This window comes from Monodelphis domestica, chromosome 1, assembly GCF_027887165.1.
Source record: "Monodelphis domestica isolate mMonDom1 chromosome 1, mMonDom1.pri, whole genome shotgun sequence".
In the NCBI taxonomy this organism is placed as follows: domain Eukaryota; kingdom Metazoa; phylum Chordata; class Mammalia; order Didelphimorphia; family Didelphidae; genus Monodelphis; species Monodelphis domestica.
The window spans coordinates 395,935,557-395,952,749 of record NC_077227.1 but is presented as its reverse complement, the minus strand read 5'-3'; the positions used below and the strand labels follow the sequence as shown (position 1 = coordinate 395,952,749).

The following is a 17,193-nucleotide window of genomic DNA, read 5'->3' as shown; positions in this document are numbered from 1 at the left end:
CACCATCAGTTGTCACACTGGCTAGTTTAGCCCAATCAAGCTCCAAATCCTTCACAGTTTGGGAAACCTTTTCATAGATATCCTCTCCTGTAGTTGTTCCTTTGATGCTTTGCAGTGCAACAAGCTCTTCTGTGACTTTGAAATTGTCATTTGTCTCACAAATAAAAATTAGAAGTTGCGCAGAATCACGAACATCATTGCTTTCGTTGAGTGCTAAGGAAAAATAGGAAAGTTTTCTTGCAGAGTTTTGCAAATGCTGATACAAATTGTCTCCCATTTCTTCAATCCTTTGTGTGATTGTAGATCCTGAAAGACTAGCTGTACTAAATAAGTCTGCCTTTTCTGGATACATCTCTTTAGCAACAGAAAGAAGGCACTCTTTAACAAATTCTCCCTCCATGAATGGTCTGCTAGTGTACACTATTAGCTTGGCAACTTGAAAACTTGCTCGCAGTGATGAAATATTTAGCTGCTTCTGCTTCACAAAAGTATTTTGCTGAGTTGTCAATGTATTTTTCAGTTTTAATATTTTATCTTTTCTCACATCTCTATGAGAAAACAATCATATTTATCTTTATGTTGAGTTTGATAGTGTTGATGCAAATTGTATTCTTTGAACACATTTGATATTCTGGAATATCAAACACACAGCTCTTTCCTTGTACTGCACAAAAAAGTAATCATGAGTCCACTGTTCTTTGAATATCCTACACTGAGTCAATTTTTCTCTTTTTGATGTCATTGTTTCATAGGGATTCCAAATTACTATTAGTAAAATACATACATAGATATATATACATACATGTGTATATACATATGCAGCCCTACAAAAACAATATACCAACAATAATTTTCCCCCACAGAGGCATACAGACTGCACTGCCCATTAATGTAGTCTGATTTGTGTCTATCAATGCAGCCTTCTGTAAAGATAATTTAGGGTCATGACCTAATCTAAATTTAATTTTTGGTCTCTAGGGGATATCTCAAATAAAAATACCTAAGTCAGTTTGGAAATATATGGTGGTTTAATCAATATATAGGGAAGAAATCAAGGAGAAGAGAGAGGGAGAGGGTATAGGATTTCTCCCACCTGGCCTGTGCCAGGGGGAGTTCAAAATCCTCTGCCACAAGGTTTCTGAGGAATATTAGAGTCTTGTAAGTGGATAGTGTTTGGAAGGTAAAAGAGAAAGAATCAGCCTTAACTTCTTGAGATCTCAGAGAAGAAGCCTCACTGAACTAGGTTACTAGGCTTCCTCTAGTATGGTATCAAGGAAAACTCACCGCTAAAACCCAGACAATAGCAGCCACTATGCTAAGGTGCTGACATGGTCAGCAAGCTGCTGCCAGCCACCTCGCCGCTGTCAAAGAGGCCAGAGAGAGGAAGTGACACAAAATATATAGATGGTTTTACATCACTTTCCTGCATCTCACATGTACCAATGGTATCTTGACTTAGGGCAGCCCAGGGGTCTGTCAGTTGTTTCTGATTTGTCATTTGCTAACACATGTCTGTCATAGGCCATCCTCCTAAATACTTAATCCTTAAGTATGGGTGTAGACATTCCTGATTTTGTTAGACTAAGTAGGGCGGAGTAATCTAAAGTTCACAATTTCTTGATTTTTGTTAGACTAAGTAGGGTGGAGTAATCTAAAGTTCACACTTCCCACTCCATATCATTTCAGTTTCACCAGTGGCCATATTGGTGGAATTCTACTTTTACCTCAGGCTCACACTGGTGCAGTGTAGGAACCGGCACAATTACATAGCCAGTTCCTCCACCACCTTTCCAGTTCATACTACCCTGTGCAAACCAAACTGTGATCTGTGAACTCACACAGGAATCTGAACCCATGCGTTCAGATTCCACGGTAGGAAAAAAGAATGCATGACACTAGTGTGTGTCTTCTTGTGGTCCATATTTATGGATATGTAATTATAGACCATAGTACAAAAAACACATGCCTCATTTCCCCCACATAGTACAATGGTAACCATACTCCCCCAGATATAACAACATAATGGCCCCCATAAAAGACCCATCACTGCCACCACCAGTGTACTGGGCAGCAGTATACACAGTGTGGAATCCCCTCCCCCAAATCACCACTCACCATGCTGATGTCTCCCATTGTGCAGCCACATAATCCTTTGTACAGCACCTTGTTCTCATCTCAGAACAAGGCGCCACACAAAGGATTATGTCACTGGAAGTAGTACTGTACGTGAGTGACACCACACTTTGTGGTGCCGCCACATACAGTACTCCAGGAGCACAGGATGTGTGCTCCTCTCTCTGACCACCAATGAAAGAGGTGCCCCTTCTGGAAGTGTTGTGGGGGCCAGATAAATGGCCTCAGGAGGCCACATGTGGCTCGCAAGCCATAGTTTGGGGACCCCTGTTGTACACAAACAGAATCAGTGAAGTGTGTTGCAGCAGCTTGTGCTTAGAGGAGTGATTGATGTGCCTGTGTGTTTGGCTTGCAATGGGTATGGGGCATCTGAATGTGCCTCTGCTAAGAGAAAAAGGAGGGGATAATGGGTAATGATCTTTAGGTTTTAATTCTGTGAATATGATCTTTGAGGTATTATTCTAGGGGGATAAAAGTGGGCATATGTATAAATCCTGTGAGTGTTTGCTTTCATATTACTTCTGGAACTGGGGAGAGAACAATACTCCTGGCTAGTAGTAAGAGAAGTTAGTGGGAGAAGTCACAAAGAGGGGGCTGAGCTGGTGCATCATCTTTCCTGAGGACCACCTTGCAGTCCTCAGTTTCCAACTGTGACCATGTCAGATAGTGTGGGCTTGATGGCTCCCAGCACCCCATGACTGCTGATGGCTTGCAGAGCTCAGAGCACTGTGGGCTACTCTGCTTTGGGGCTCAGGGTCTATCTAGTCTCAGGCTTGGGCAGGGGCTTTTGATCTCACTCTGGGCTTGCACAAACCAGGCATTGTGGGCTGCCTTGTGCTGGGGTTCAGATCCTCAGTGCAGGCTTGGGCCAGGGCTTGGAACTTTAAGGGGTGGGCATCGAGTTGCACTGCTGTTGGATTAGGCAGAGTCTCAGGGTCAGCTTGTTGACTTGGGCCCACTTCAGAACCTGGAACAGAAGATGTGGGGTGATAGGGACTTTCTGTTGACTTGAGCTGGCACACCTTGGTGTGACCTCCTAAGGTAGTGATTGTGAACCTTTAAGAGATGGAGTGCCAGGCCCTACTCTCATCTCACCCCTAGACTGAGTGCCATGGCAGCCTCCCATCAGAGCCTGAATGCCCTGCCACACCCCATACCCCTATTACCCAAGACAGGAGAGGAAGGAAGTGCTGGGTAGAGGGGCAGGTGATGAGAGGAGTGTGTGGAAAGGGGGAGGGAAGTGGCCTGAGTGCTCTACTCCCCTCCAGTTCTGCTGCCTGTGAGATGCCCCCCTTTCCCCCTGTGCAATCCCATTGGTTGCTGGGCAGAAGGGTGGGGGATGTGAAAAAATGTCATCAGGCATAGTGGAGAGGGGGAAGAGAGCAGCTCCGTCCAAATCCCTCTGCTTTTCCAGTAATGAACTCTGGGGAGGCCAGGGTGGCTGAGTGCCCACAGAGAGCACTTTGCATGCCATTTTTGGCACCCATGCCATAGGTTTGCCATTACTGTCCTAAGGATTGTGCTCCTTTCTCACTCCAGTGAACCAGTGTGAAAGAGAATTCTTTATTGTCTATCCTGAGTTAACACTAACTTATGTACCCCTAATTAGTACCTCACTAGACTGAAGACAGGATTAACTCCCCCTTGTCTACTTTTGAATTGAATCAACAAAAGATTAAACACCTTATTTAGTACTAGGTGAGAAGCTAGCAGGTTACTTGGAGAATTCACACCCTTAGAAATTCAATCAGCCAGGAATCTGTGAATCTTATTGATGAGAATTTAACCTCCAGAAGGTGAAGCTGATCCTACAGACACTGCCCCCTGGGCAATGCTAGACAATTTGGAAACTGTGATTGGCCCCTGTGAAGAGGGGAAAGGACAAGAAGTCACCATAAAAAGCAAGTCCGAACTCCTTCAGAGCAGATTGTCTTTGAGAAAAGTCTGAATAGATTGTCTTCTGGGGATAGTCTTAGTCTTTGAGGGAGCTTTGCTGGAGACTACAGCTTGGATCATGGGCTCAGAGCTCAGCTTCTACTTGGACTCTGACTCTTGGATTACTTTATTGGGTGAGTAAAAGGCTGACCCATTTCCTAGCTTCCATCTTTGAGGTCTCATGGTTATTTACTACCAGCCTTTCTGGTTGAGAGCTAATTAATCTCTGCCTGGATTAAGCAGACAGGGAGCAAAACATTTAGGTTGATAGGATGGATAACTTCTCTATCCCCCTCACATTTCTCTTCTTTATTGTTTCCTCTCTATTTGTAAATAAATTTCTCACTCAAGATATAATGAATACTGGTGACCATATAATTTCATATAATCATCATCCAACCATTAATTTTAACCTTTACACCAGACCCTCTTTGCCTACCCTTCAAGTCGTTCTCTGCATGAAAGTTGCTTCATGTTGTCTCCTTGTTGGTTCTTTCACTCCTGTATTTTTTTAAAACCCTCACCTTCTATCTTAGAATCAACACTGTGTATTGGTTCCACGACAGAAGAGCAGTAAGGGTTAAGCAATGGGGGTTAAGTGACTTGCCCAGGATCACACAGCTAGGAAGTATCTGAGGCCAGATTTGAACCCAGGATCTCCCATCTCTGTTCCTGAATCTCAATCCATTGAACCACCCAGCTGGCCCACTCCTGTATTTGTTTTGAGGCATTATTTTAAGGTTAATTGGACTAGATTCTTATAGTGGTTTGAGCTTTCCCAGTTTCTACTCCACTGTCTCGGCTCCGCCCCAGCAATCTATCATTAGAATGGTTTATTACAGCATAGTAGGGTAGGAACAGATGCAGTCAAGGATAGAATTGCATGTGGTCTCTTTTACCCCTTTGGAGTGACATGTTGGCTGGTGGCCTAGAGAAATTAGTGAGATGTCAGTCAGTTGATAAATATTTAAGTGCCTACTATTTGGAGGCACTGTGCCAAACTCTGAGGGTACAAAGAAAAATAAAAGGTAGCCCTCGCTCTCAAGGAGTTCCTAGTCCAATGAGAGAGGCAACATGCAAATAACTTTATATAAACAAATTCTATACAGGATAAATCAGAAATAATCAACAGGGGAAGGCACTAGAATTAAGGGGGATCGAGGAAGGCTTCCTACAGAAGGTTAAAGGATTTTAGATAGATTTGAGGGGAATCAGGTTGCAGAGAGGAAGAGGAAGAGCATTCCAGGTACAGAAGACAGCCAGGGAAAATGCCTGTATTTGAGAGATGGGGTGGCTTGTTTGAAGAACAGTTAGACTAGTGTCACTAGATGACAGTGTACATGGGGGTTGAGTGGGGGGTAAGGTATAAGAAGACTGGAAAGTGGGGCCAAGTTATGAAGAGTTTAATACCAAGGATTTTAAAAATTTGATCCTAAAAGCGATGGGGGGGGAGGGAGCCACTGGAGTTTATTGAAGTGGGGCATGCACAGTGAGTGACATGGTCAGATTTGGTGTTTTAGGAAGATCACTTTGACAGCTGAATGGTAGATGGGCAGAAGTGAGGAGACACTTATTACCTACCAACAGGTTATTACAGTAATCTAGGCATAATGTGATGTCAGAGAAGGGAACAGAACATATGTGAGAGATGTTGCCAAGGTAAAATCAATAGACCTTGGCAACAGATTGGATATTGGTGGTGCTCTTTGGTTGCAGGCCAAGAGCTATTGGGTCCAGGTTTACATAGGATTTTCAGACAAAGGGTCTGCCATGGCAACTCTCATGTTGCTGGTGAGGTATTGGCTTCAGGGAACATGGATCAGTAGCAAAAAGCGGATATATAGAAAATTAACCAGAAAGGCCTACATAGGATGAGGAAAGTGGAATTATAACTATACCATGTTGCTGAAAAGTTTCAGCAGTCAATACTAATTAGAACTGAGTACACTTCAAGCTTTAAGCATACTAGTGTTGTGTAACTGGAAAAAATCCTGGGAGAATGGGACCATAGTCTCCTTTAGTTATTCAATGGTTTACTTTAATTTTTCTTATTGAAGTGATCCAGTTTTTATAAAACTGTTAATATAATAATTATATATAATGTCATAGATAACATAATGTAATAACTGCCAGGGAATATTTACTTTGTGCTATCTTTATTCTTCTCTTTAGATTTACCAGTCCCTTTTAGTTTTTGTCTGTCCATAGTCAGAGGCCCACTATTCCTATATTTTAACCTGTGGTCCAGAAATTAAAAATCTGCCTTTGGACACTAGAACTATAATTGGGTCTTTTGCTCTCTAGAGATGTGACTTCTATTTATAGGATTCATATTGAACCTAAAATTGAAGTTTTGGGTACCATATTTTAGGAAGGTCAAAGAAATAGAATGGAAATGAGACCTTAGAGCATGTCCTAATAATGATATGAAACTATTATAGTGAATGGGAAGATGGCAGAATAAGGCAGGAAATTACCTGGTTCTCCCAAATTTTCCTCCAAATGACTTAAAATAATGCCTCAATTGAAATTTAGAGTTGTAGAAAGAATAAAAAGTCAGGGTAAAGCAGCTGTCCAGCCTAAGATGACTTGGAAGGATGCTAGGAAAGATCTGACTACCCAGATTGTGGTCCAGACAGAACAAAATTCAGATATGGCTATGTCAACAAACCGAAAGCTTTGGGTACTGCTATGACTGCAGAATCCCCAGTTTCAAGAACTTTCAACTTACTTGATAGGGGGGTGACTGATTAGGGGAAGATTGAAGGGGACTGGTAGTAAACATGGAGCCCCAGGCACAGTGACTGGATGTTATACCAGTAAGGTAGAGGGAGCACACACCAGTGAGTGTGGTTGCATAGGGTCATGGCCCTGCTTTTGGTTTCTGGACCACTGGTTGTGGTCATGCAGAAGAGCAGAGTCTTTGGTTTGGATTTCAGAGTGTGTGTGTGTGTGTGTGTATACTGACAGTCGCATCTGTGGGAAAACAGAGGCCAGTGCTATGTTTTGAGATAGAGGAAGTAAGAGCATTTGCAGTGGCGGCAGTGGTGGTGGAGGGTAGCACTAGTTGTGGCTCAGAGATGGAGAGGAGCACTTGAGGTCTCTCATTATTCAATACATAAATTGGAGGAGCACAATGATAGAACTTGGCCTTGGATTATAGTACATTAGAAGAATAAAAAAATCAAAAATACCCAGACAGTGCTCTGAAAATACCACCAAAAAAACCCTGAAACTTGTTATCCTTCAGACCCCAGGAGCAGAGTCTAACCCTAACATATAAAGTTAACAGCCAAGAAATAGACTATTTAAAAATGAGTAAACACACAGAGACTGATACACTGTGTTACAATAGAATGTATTGGACTTCTCTACTAGCAGCAATGCAATGATCAAGGACAATTCTGAGGGACTTATGAGAAAGAATGCTATCTACATCCAGAGAAAGAACTGTGGGAGTAGAAACACAGAAGAAAAACAACTGCTCGATCACAAGGGTCGATGGGGATATGACTGGGGATATAGACTCTAAATGACCACCCTAGTGCAAATTTAATGTTATGGAAATGGGTCTTGATCAATTACACATGTAAAACCCAGAGGAATTGCCCATCAGCTATGGGAGGGCAGTTGGGGGAGGACTGGAAAAGAACATGAATCTTGTAACCATGAAAAAAACATTCTAAATTAATTAATTAAATAAACATTTTAAAAAAGAGTAAACAATAAAAAAAGAACCTGACCACAGATAGTTATTATGGTAATAGAGAAGATCAGGGTTCAGACTCAGAAGATAAGTCAAAACAACAATGTGTAAAGTTTAAAAGAAAAATACATGGTCACAGAGTCAAAAAAATCGGAAGAGCTTAAAGAGGACTTTAAAGTCAAATAAGTGAGGTAGAGGAAAAACCAGGAAGAGAAAAAAGCAATGCAAGAAAATCAATTGGAAAAAGAGATGCAAAAATTTTACTTAAGAAAATAGCTTCTTAAAAATTGGAAGGAGTAAGGGATAGCTAATGACTTCATTAAACATCAAGAAATGATAAAACAGGGGGCAGCTAAGTGTGTCAGTGAATTGAGAGCCAGGCCTAGAGATGAGAGGTCCTGGATTAAAATCTGGCTTCAGACACTTCCTAGGCAAGTCACTTAACCTCCATGTCTATTTTTTTCTTTTTTTTTTAATTTATTTTTTAATTTATTTTTCTAAGGTTACATGATTCATGTTCTCTCCCTCCCCCTTTTTCTCCCTCCCCCTTTTTCCCCCTCCCAAAGCTGACAAGCAATTCACTGGGTTATATATGTATTGTTGCTCAAAACCTATTTCCATATTATTCATATTTGTAATAGTGATCTTTTAAAGCCAAAACTGTCAATCATATTCCCATATAACCAAGTGATAAGTCATATGTTTTTCTTCTGCATTTCTACTCATACAGTTCTTTCTCTGGGTGTTTAATCTCCATTTCTTAGCACTTATTACTCTTCTGCCTTGGAACCAATACTCACTACTGATTCTAAAGCAGAAGGAATATGTTTAAAAAAATTTAAACATTTTAAAAAAATTAAAAGAATGAAAAAGAAGAGAATCTGAAATAACAGCTTGAGAAGAGGTAATATAAGAATTGTTGGACTACATGAAAATCTTACAGGAGTTCTGTAAGAAGTTAGATAGCCAACTGCTAGGGATGTTATAGTGCGAATTCCTGTTCAGATATGATTTGCAGTAGAAACCTTTATGTTCTCTTCCACCTCTGAAGTTCTGAGACTTGGCTCTGAAGAAGCTAGAGAGCTTCCCTCTTTCATTCCCATCAAAACCTTTTCTGATTTTATATCTTCTCTCTATTTAATTACTTCCATGTTGTTTCCTTCATTGGAATGTATGCTAAGCTTGAGGGAAGGGACTGGATTTTACCCGCCCCCCCCCCCCCTTTTTAGCATTTAACACATAGTAAGGGCTTGATAAATGTTTATTGATTACTTGGAATGGTCAGCATCACCTCTTAGGTCTTTCCATCACATTAGCCTTTGCAAAGATTTTCTCCTTTTCTCTTGTTTGTCTTAGATCTTTCCCAGCAAAGGATTGAATCCCTACTCTTATGTCAAGTTGCAGGCTGTGGCCAGGCTAATAGACATATTGGTAACTCAGTGCCCTAAGTCAAGGAGGTCACAATGTACACTCTGTGACTGGGTCACAGATATACTTTTTAGCACTGGGGATGCCTGTAAGTCAATCTTTCCCACTCAGAAAAATTACAGAAACTACCAAGTTTCACTCTCTCTCTTCAATCTCCACTTCAGAGCAAAATTCTTTCCTTCTTTTAGGAAATGGGTGGCTAATTCTAGAGTTCTGTGGAGCCTGTAGCTCCCTTCCTTCCTTGGATCTTTGGGGCCTGGTGTCCTGATCCTTGGCAAGGGTTGGAAGTGGGGCAGGAAGAGGTTTAGGGACTAATGGTAGGGTATTAGATTCTTCTTATTCCAGTTCCAAATCTATGCTGGACCTATATTGTTCAGGAGGCGAGCAACTACAAGGGGATGGGGAAATGGTACCGGATCTTGGGGTTGGGGGTAGCATCAGTGTTTTCCCTATGGTTAATACCCTTGACATTCCAGGATTATCCCCAAGGCTCTTCTAAAGTCTGCAATCTCCGCAGAAGTTCCGAAAGATGCTTTCAGTGTGCCCGCCGGTTGAGTACCCCTCCTTAATTTGATCATCGCTTCGAATTGACCTTGGATCCCCTTCTGGAACCAGACAGCAAACTCCCCACTGATATACTGGTTTGGTGGATGGTTAGTGATTATCTTAGCCCTTGGGAGCGCCTCAATTTCCATGCCCACTTCCTCTGCTAGGCTCATTTATGAATGGATTGACCATTCTTTCTTGGTACCCAGGGAAGGAATATCATTCTATGGACTTAGATCCTGATTAGGAGTGGGAGGGAGGTTACAGCTGTCTCCATTTCCTTCACTATCTCCTCTCTTCTGAATGTAGAGGCATAAGAATTTCACCAAGTTCCATCTGGCCAGGACGGAATTGTTTAGCGTGATCTCCAGTCCCTAGCCAGAACAGAGAAGACCCTGCTACAAGACCTGTGCTATGGTAGGAAACTTGGGGAACCTGAGAGACTCTAGCTATGGCCAGGTCATTAATCATTACCACACTATTTTTCAGGTTGGGGTTGATGTTGGGGCTGGGTGGTGCAAGCCTGAGGTGAGAAGGCAAGTCTTTTCACTCTTTCCTCCTTTGAAAGTATGAATCAGGCCCCTGGCCAGGATTTTGAGAAGGACACAGGGACTGGATCTCACATCTGACGTACCCAGAGAGTGCTCAAGACCTGTTCCCAGAGATTCATTTGCTGCTGGTGCCATTTGAATCAGTGGATATGGCGTGGGTTGCTACGTCAGTGGTGGAGGGATCCCCTCACACCCAATGGTATGACACATGGGAGTACTCCAGTGCTAATGGTTGATATTTGGGGCTATTCTGGTGGGAGAGGGGTTTGCCTTGAGGATAGCAAGTCCAGATTACCTAGGAGCAGAGAGGCTGACTTAACCATACCCAAGACCCAACTCTTTGCCCTCAAGACCCATTGGAAGGTTCCCACTCAGCAAAGCAGATAAGGTAAAAACAGATGGGGATGATACACTGATGACAGATCCCTTCACTTTGGCCTATTCTGCATTCACTCAAAGAGCCTTTTATCAGGTTTCCCTTCACCTTCTAGAACCTTATAGCTGATCCCCTCCTTTCCTCAGGCTCTGAGGTCAATTCTCTCCTTTTTGCTACAGGTCTTGGTGGACATCCCCAGGTTCCTCAACTACATTCAGGAGAACTGGCAAAAATAGTATGGTCATTTCTGTTCCAATGAATGCATTGCCATCTTCTATGCTTTGCATACATGAGATCAGGTGAGAGGCTACAAGAAATAAGGGGGATTCTGGCCTTATCCTTCCAGATGGGGAAAGACCTTGACCTGCATGACCTCACCCCCCAACACCTTCTCCCTCTCTGGTTCAGGTCTCCTTCTTTGGATTCGGGGCAGGCGTCAACGAGTACTGGCACCATTACTGGAAAGAGAAAAGGTTCATCCTCCAGAGAGAAAAGATCCCCAACAAAATGTTTGGGGCTAAAATTATCCGCCCACTTGAACTCAAAGGGAGAGCTAGAAACTGTTGTGACTTGGCCTTCACACCTTGACAAATCATCTGGAAAAAGTTATGTACTAAAAGGGACTGTGTGGAAGAGGCCCTGACAGAGCCAATAGCTCTGAGGCCTGTAGCAGGGGCTGTACCATGAGATGGGGATAGAAAATACCTAGGGAGAACTCAATAGCAGGGTCAATATTTCTAAGTCATTTGAATAAACATCCCACTAGGACAAATGTACCTTTGATTCTTGGGGAATTACCACTATCTTTTGAGTCACTTGAGGTTTGTAGCTACAGAGTCATCTTTAATCTCTTGTTGCTCACTGGCTTACATCTCATATCCAATCAGTTGCCAAACCTTGGTGACTCTACTTACCAACACCAACATCTTTTACATCCCTCCCCTTCTCTCTATTCAGAGGGCCACCACCTGAGTACAGGCCCTCACCACCTCTTCCTTGAACTATAGCAATAGCAATAGCCTTTTTTCTTTTTAAACCCCTACCTCCCATCTTGGAGTCAACAATACTGTGTATTGGTTCCAAGGCAGAAGAGTGGTAAGGGCTAGGCAATGGGGGTTAAGTGACTTGCCCAGGGTCACATAGCTGGGAAGTGTCTAAGACCAGATTTAAACCCAGAACCTCCTGTCTCTAGGCCTGAAATGGCCTTTTTTCCTGATGGTTTTCCTGCTTCAAGTTTCTCCTCTTCACAGCTGCCAAAGGGACTTTGCTAAAACATAGTTCTGACCATGTCCCTCACCCACTCAATCACTTTCAGTGGCTATTACCTGTAGGATCAAATAGAAACTCCTTTGTTTGGCATTTGAAATCTTTCACAGCCAGGCTCCAACCTACCTTTACAGATTTATAGTTTCCTTCAAGAAATCAGCTCAAGTAACAACTCTGTGAAGCCTTTCCTGATCATCCCCCCTTCCCAGCTACTAGTGCTCTCCTCCCCAAATCACTTTTTTATATTCCCATATACATGTGTAAACAATTGTCTTTCATCTTAGAAAGTGCAAGTTCAACTATAAATATGTACTGTGGTGACAAAGAACTGGAAATTGAGGGGGTGACTATCAACTGGGGCATATGATTATAATGGAATACTATTACATCATGAGAACTGATGAACAGGTTAATTTACAAAACAAAACTTAGACTTACATGAGATTATGAAAAGTGAAACAAGCAGAACCGAGAGAACATTATATACAGCTACAGAATTAAGTTTGAAGAATAACTGGTGAATGTCCACCTTCAGAGAAAGAATTGATAAACAGAAACCCGAAAGACATAGTTTAGATATACATAAATGTTTTTGGTGAAGCAATACCTTTTCTAGTGTGGGGAGAGGGGAGAGAGGGAGAAAGATAAAGAATGTTTTGGGGTTTGTTGCCAAACAGAATAAGGAGCATGCACAAGTTTGGGGGATTCTTCTGGAATGCCAGAGTCCCCAGTGCGCGGGTTCCACGTTCCCTCATTGTCCACCTTGTCATCATTTGTCCACATGGGAGAGGTCTCGCTAACCTTCAAAGGATGAGAACATGATGGAATGTGGTACCTTGGAGGACCTTTATAGGTAGTTAATTATATCTTTCAGTCCTAAGAACAATGAGTAATTAATAAAACAGATTAGGTATACAGCCCAGTAGAGAATACTATGGATCCATACACAGAATGGGTTAGGGTTAGGGATCAATTTGCAATTCATATTCGAGTAATGCTGAAACTTACAGGTGTTGCTGTTGCTGTTTAACCAGTGCTAACTAGTGAGAAATGTAAGATTCCAGAGTATGAGGGTCCTGTACTCTTAACACCCTCCCTGCCCATGGTCAGTCCACATCGTAGGGAAAAGCATTTGGGTACAGATCAGCAAATGGCTTGATCTGCTGACAACCTGCCTAGCTAAGTCTGGAGAGGCTCCTCACTAACAGGCTTGCTATTTAGTAATGAATTCTTTGGCCATCCTCCCAATGAAATACAAACACATGATCCTCACTCCCGACTTTCTGCTTTTGTGTGGAGGGTGATAAAGGCTATAGGAAAGGGCATATAGGGTGTTAAGACTCGGTTTTTAGATGGTCTTTCCATTAAACATAGCTGTCTAACATGTGAGATCCTTTTTGTCAAGTGACCAAAGATGGTATACTGAAGGAAGTGAATTTTAATTATAATGGTATTCTCATTATAAATGAAATAAGAAAACAAAAGAAAGTTGCAACTCTACGGAAGGATGGCTCACTGGGTCTCTTTGGAATGAGTTGATAGAGCGGATACATCAAAGACAAAAAGAAACATCATTTCATGGGACATTTGGTCCTTCCAGTGCTCACGATCAAAAGACTACCAACAATAAGTCAGGCCAGTGCACCAACATCTACTTCAGAGAACGAGAAGGAAGGGAAATCCTGCAGAGCACTAACTCAATAAGAACCTCTGGATTAAATCAACATGTTTTCTGACTGTAGGTGATTTCATTGTAAAGGTAGGCACTGGGAAGTCTGGCAAAAAATGTTACCAAGTATTTCAGGACTAAGAAATGAGGCCAAAGTCTTGTAGACTATGTAGAGGCTTTAAACCTAGGTGAATACTTTGAGAAAAGAATACAAATGTATTGGGGATGGTGAGCACCAAATTTACAAGATCAAAAAAATCAGCTGTTGATTTGTTAGAGCAAAATCAAAATCAAGACCCAACTAGAATTAAAAATAAGAATGAGAGGGCTCAGTGGATTAAGACCCTAGAGACAGGAGGGTTTGGGGTTCAATTCTGACCGCAGAAACTTCCTTAGCTGTGACCCTGCGCAGGATAATTTTACCTCCATTGCCTAGGTCTTATTGCTCTTCAACCTGGAAAAGTAAGGGTTTAAAAATAGATAAAAAATAAATAAAATGAGGTTAAACATGCAATTAAAATAATTCTAACCTGATCTATTTAAATTTAAATAAGCTGTCAATGCCAAAACTTCGGAAATGAATAGAACAGCCATAATGAGGAAACAAAAAGAGGCTAGCAACTACCTTAGCCAAAAAATATTTTGATCCTCTTGCTAATCAATCCACTAATAATAAACATTTATTAAGCCCCTGCTATGTTCCAGGCACTATGCTAAGCCCTAGGGATACCAAAAGAGTCTTGTCCTCAAGGAGCTTGTAATCTAATGGAGGAGTCAACATGCAAACAAATATATACAAGGTTAGTTATATATAGCATAAAGAGAAAGTAATTAACAGAGGGAAGGTAGTAGAAAGATTAGAGTATTACATCAAATCTGTCTCAGGGAGTGGGGAGAGGCAGGAAGAAATGTGGAATTCAAAATTTCAAAAAAAGAACCCAAATGTTTAAATTTTTTTACATGTAATTTGGGAAAAATATTAAAAAACAGATTGGAGAATTTTTTTAATTAAAGAAGGAATTTTAGTTGGGATTTAAAGGAAGTTGGTAGTCAGAGGAAGAGCATTTTAGGTATGGGGGATAGTCAGAGAAAATACTCAGGAGGTCACTGTCATTGCATCAGAGTGTGTGATTGAGGAGTGAGAAATAAGAAAGCTGGAAATATTGGAGGCTAGGTTATGAAGGGCTTTGAATGCCAAACAAACAGAGCAATTTATATTTGATCCTGAAAGAAAGAGGGAGCCACTAGAGTTCATTGAGTTATGGCAGTTGGGGGAGGTGGGGGTGTAGAGGTGACTTGGTCAGACCTACACTTTAGGAAAATTACTTTAGTGGATAAATATAGGAAGGATTAGAGTTGGGGAGACTCAAGACAGGCAATCAGCAGGGCATAATAGTCCAGGCCTGAATTGATGAGAGCCTTTACTAGGGTGGTTTCATTGTCAGAAAACAAAGTATATTCAAGAGAATGCAAAGATGAAATCAACAGGCCTTGGCTAAAGATTGGATATGGGAGCAAAGATGGTGGTTGATGACTCCTAGGCTGCAAGCCAGAGGGACTAGGAGGATGAGGTCCTCTCTGGTAATGGGGAAGGGTTTAGAGGAAAAGATATGAGTTACGTTTTTGGATATGTTGAATTTAAGATGCTGACTAGACATCTAGTTCAAGATTGAGTCTGAAAGGCAGTTGGAGATGGAAAACTAGGAGTATGTAGAGAGATTGGAGAAAGTTAGTCGAGAATCATCAGCATAATGCGGTAATTAAATTCACGGCACCTGATGAGATCGTAGTATAGAAGGAGCAAAGGGTCTTGGACAGTACCCTGAGGAGCAGCTAAGGTCAGAGGGCATGATCTGCAGGATTCAGCAAAGGTGAGAGGAGTGGCCAGAAAAGCAGGAGAACCGGGAGAGAGTGACCTCTCCAAATCCTAGAGAGATGAGAGTATCACGGAGAGGGTGCACAAGTGTCAAAGGTTCCAGAGAGATCAAGCATGAGAACTGATCAAAGATCTTTGGATTTGGCAACTAAGAGATGGCTGGTAACTCTGGAGAGGGCAGTTTCAGTGGAATGCTAAGGCCAGAAGCTGGTTGTTAAGAAGATGGCCTTTTTGAGAAGTTTAGCTACAAAGGGCAGAAGAGATACAGCATGGAGGGAAGGCTCAGGTGAGGGTTTTTTCAGGATGGTGAAGACATGGGCCTATTTGGGTAGTAAGAAATGAGTCAGTAGATGGGGAGAGATTGAAAATAAGTGAAAGAATGGGGATGATAAGAGGAGATAGGCTGGAGATGGGTTGGAATGGGATCATTTGAATAAGTTAGAGGGGTTAGCCTTGGTAAGGAGTAGGGCCACTTCATCATGTGAAACAGGTAAAGGAGGAGATAGTGGCAGAAGGCATATCAGTTGTGGCAGCTAGATAGGTAGCTCAGTGGATTTAGTCAGACCTAGAGACTGGAGGTTATAGGCTCAAATATAGCTTCAGGCACTTCCTAGTTGGGTGACCCTGGACAAGTCACTTAACTCCTACTGCCTTTAAAAAAAAAAAAGCATATGAGTGGTATGTAATGAGGAGTTCATGTATATTCCAATGAGATATATAGTAACTAATGGCAATATCAGCTTGTAATACAAACTGTTATATAACCTTAAAAAGAAGGGTGGAAAATATGACAACAGATAAAAAGGGGAAATATTTTTATAACAAACTTTTCATTGGGTAATCAGTCACATCACATTTGTACTCCAACACTACTACATACATGAAAAAATGGAAAGGGCACTGAAGAGGACAATGAGGTGGCACAGTGGATAGAGCTTGACCTGTGAAGGAAAGGCCTGGATAGACCCCCACCCCTGGGGGGGGGGAGCATATATGGGGGAGGCCCAAGAGTTGCACAGGATGAAGAAATGTGGAGACCCTGATCTGGACCTCAGATCCATTGGCATGCCTCGACCTCTGCCCCTCAGTTCTTTCTGTTTTCTTTGCTTCTGGATAGACCTTCTGTCTGATGAACAAATTTGAGTGGCTTCATGGAAGTGAGTGGAACTACTCGAGCTAGGTAGGAAGTACTGATTTCCTAGCTGTTCCATAATAAGGAGACTAGCCGGCCTTCTGGTAGAAGGTCTTGAAGGCAGTTCATGGGCAAGATGGATGCTTTGTACCTTGCCTCCTGCTATCTTCGTGCTACTGGGCTCTGACATCACTGACTCTTCTCAGAATCCTTCCAGTACAGCTGAAGATGCTGATGTTGAGTTACATTATTATAGAGTATAGTAAAATACATATTATAGATCGGTACCACAGTTCAGTAGCAGTCACTCTGATGGTTCCATGTATATCAGCCTTGTCTTTCTAAACGGGCTGTGAATTCTCTGAAAGCGAAATCTAAGGGGCATATTTCTTCTATATACAACTCAATCCCCAGCAAAGGTCTAGGCATATAACATCTCAATAAATCTAGCCCAACTGACTGACGGTTGTATGGGAAGTGGCTGGAGCCGGGCTGGCTTTAGGCTGTCATGAGCTCATCATATACAAGGTGCTGCTTTCACCTTGCTAAGAGACAGAAAAGACAGAAGACTGATG

The 17,193-nt window shown here is 42.0% G+C and overlaps 1 long non-coding RNA gene across 3 annotated transcripts; it reads left to right on the top strand.

Annotated features, from left to right (window-relative positions):
• Positions 1-4,185: 4,185 nt before the first annotated feature.
• Positions 4,186-11,447, top strand: LOC103099246 (uncharacterized). Of its 3 annotated transcripts, none has more exons than XR_008915213.1 (6): positions 4,186-4,202; positions 9,679-9,855; positions 10,058-10,165; positions 10,317-10,498; positions 10,855-10,974; positions 11,084-11,447. It is a non-coding gene; the product is annotated as an uncharacterized LOC103099246 (long non-coding RNA). The 3 variants fall into 3 exon arrangements; XR_457975.3 differs by lacking the exon at positions 4,186-4,202 and adding an exon at positions 9,294-9,519; XR_457974.3 differs by lacking the exon at positions 4,186-4,202 and having other exon boundaries at positions 9,295-9,855.
• The last annotated feature ends 5,746 nt before the right edge of the window (positions 11,448-17,193 follow it).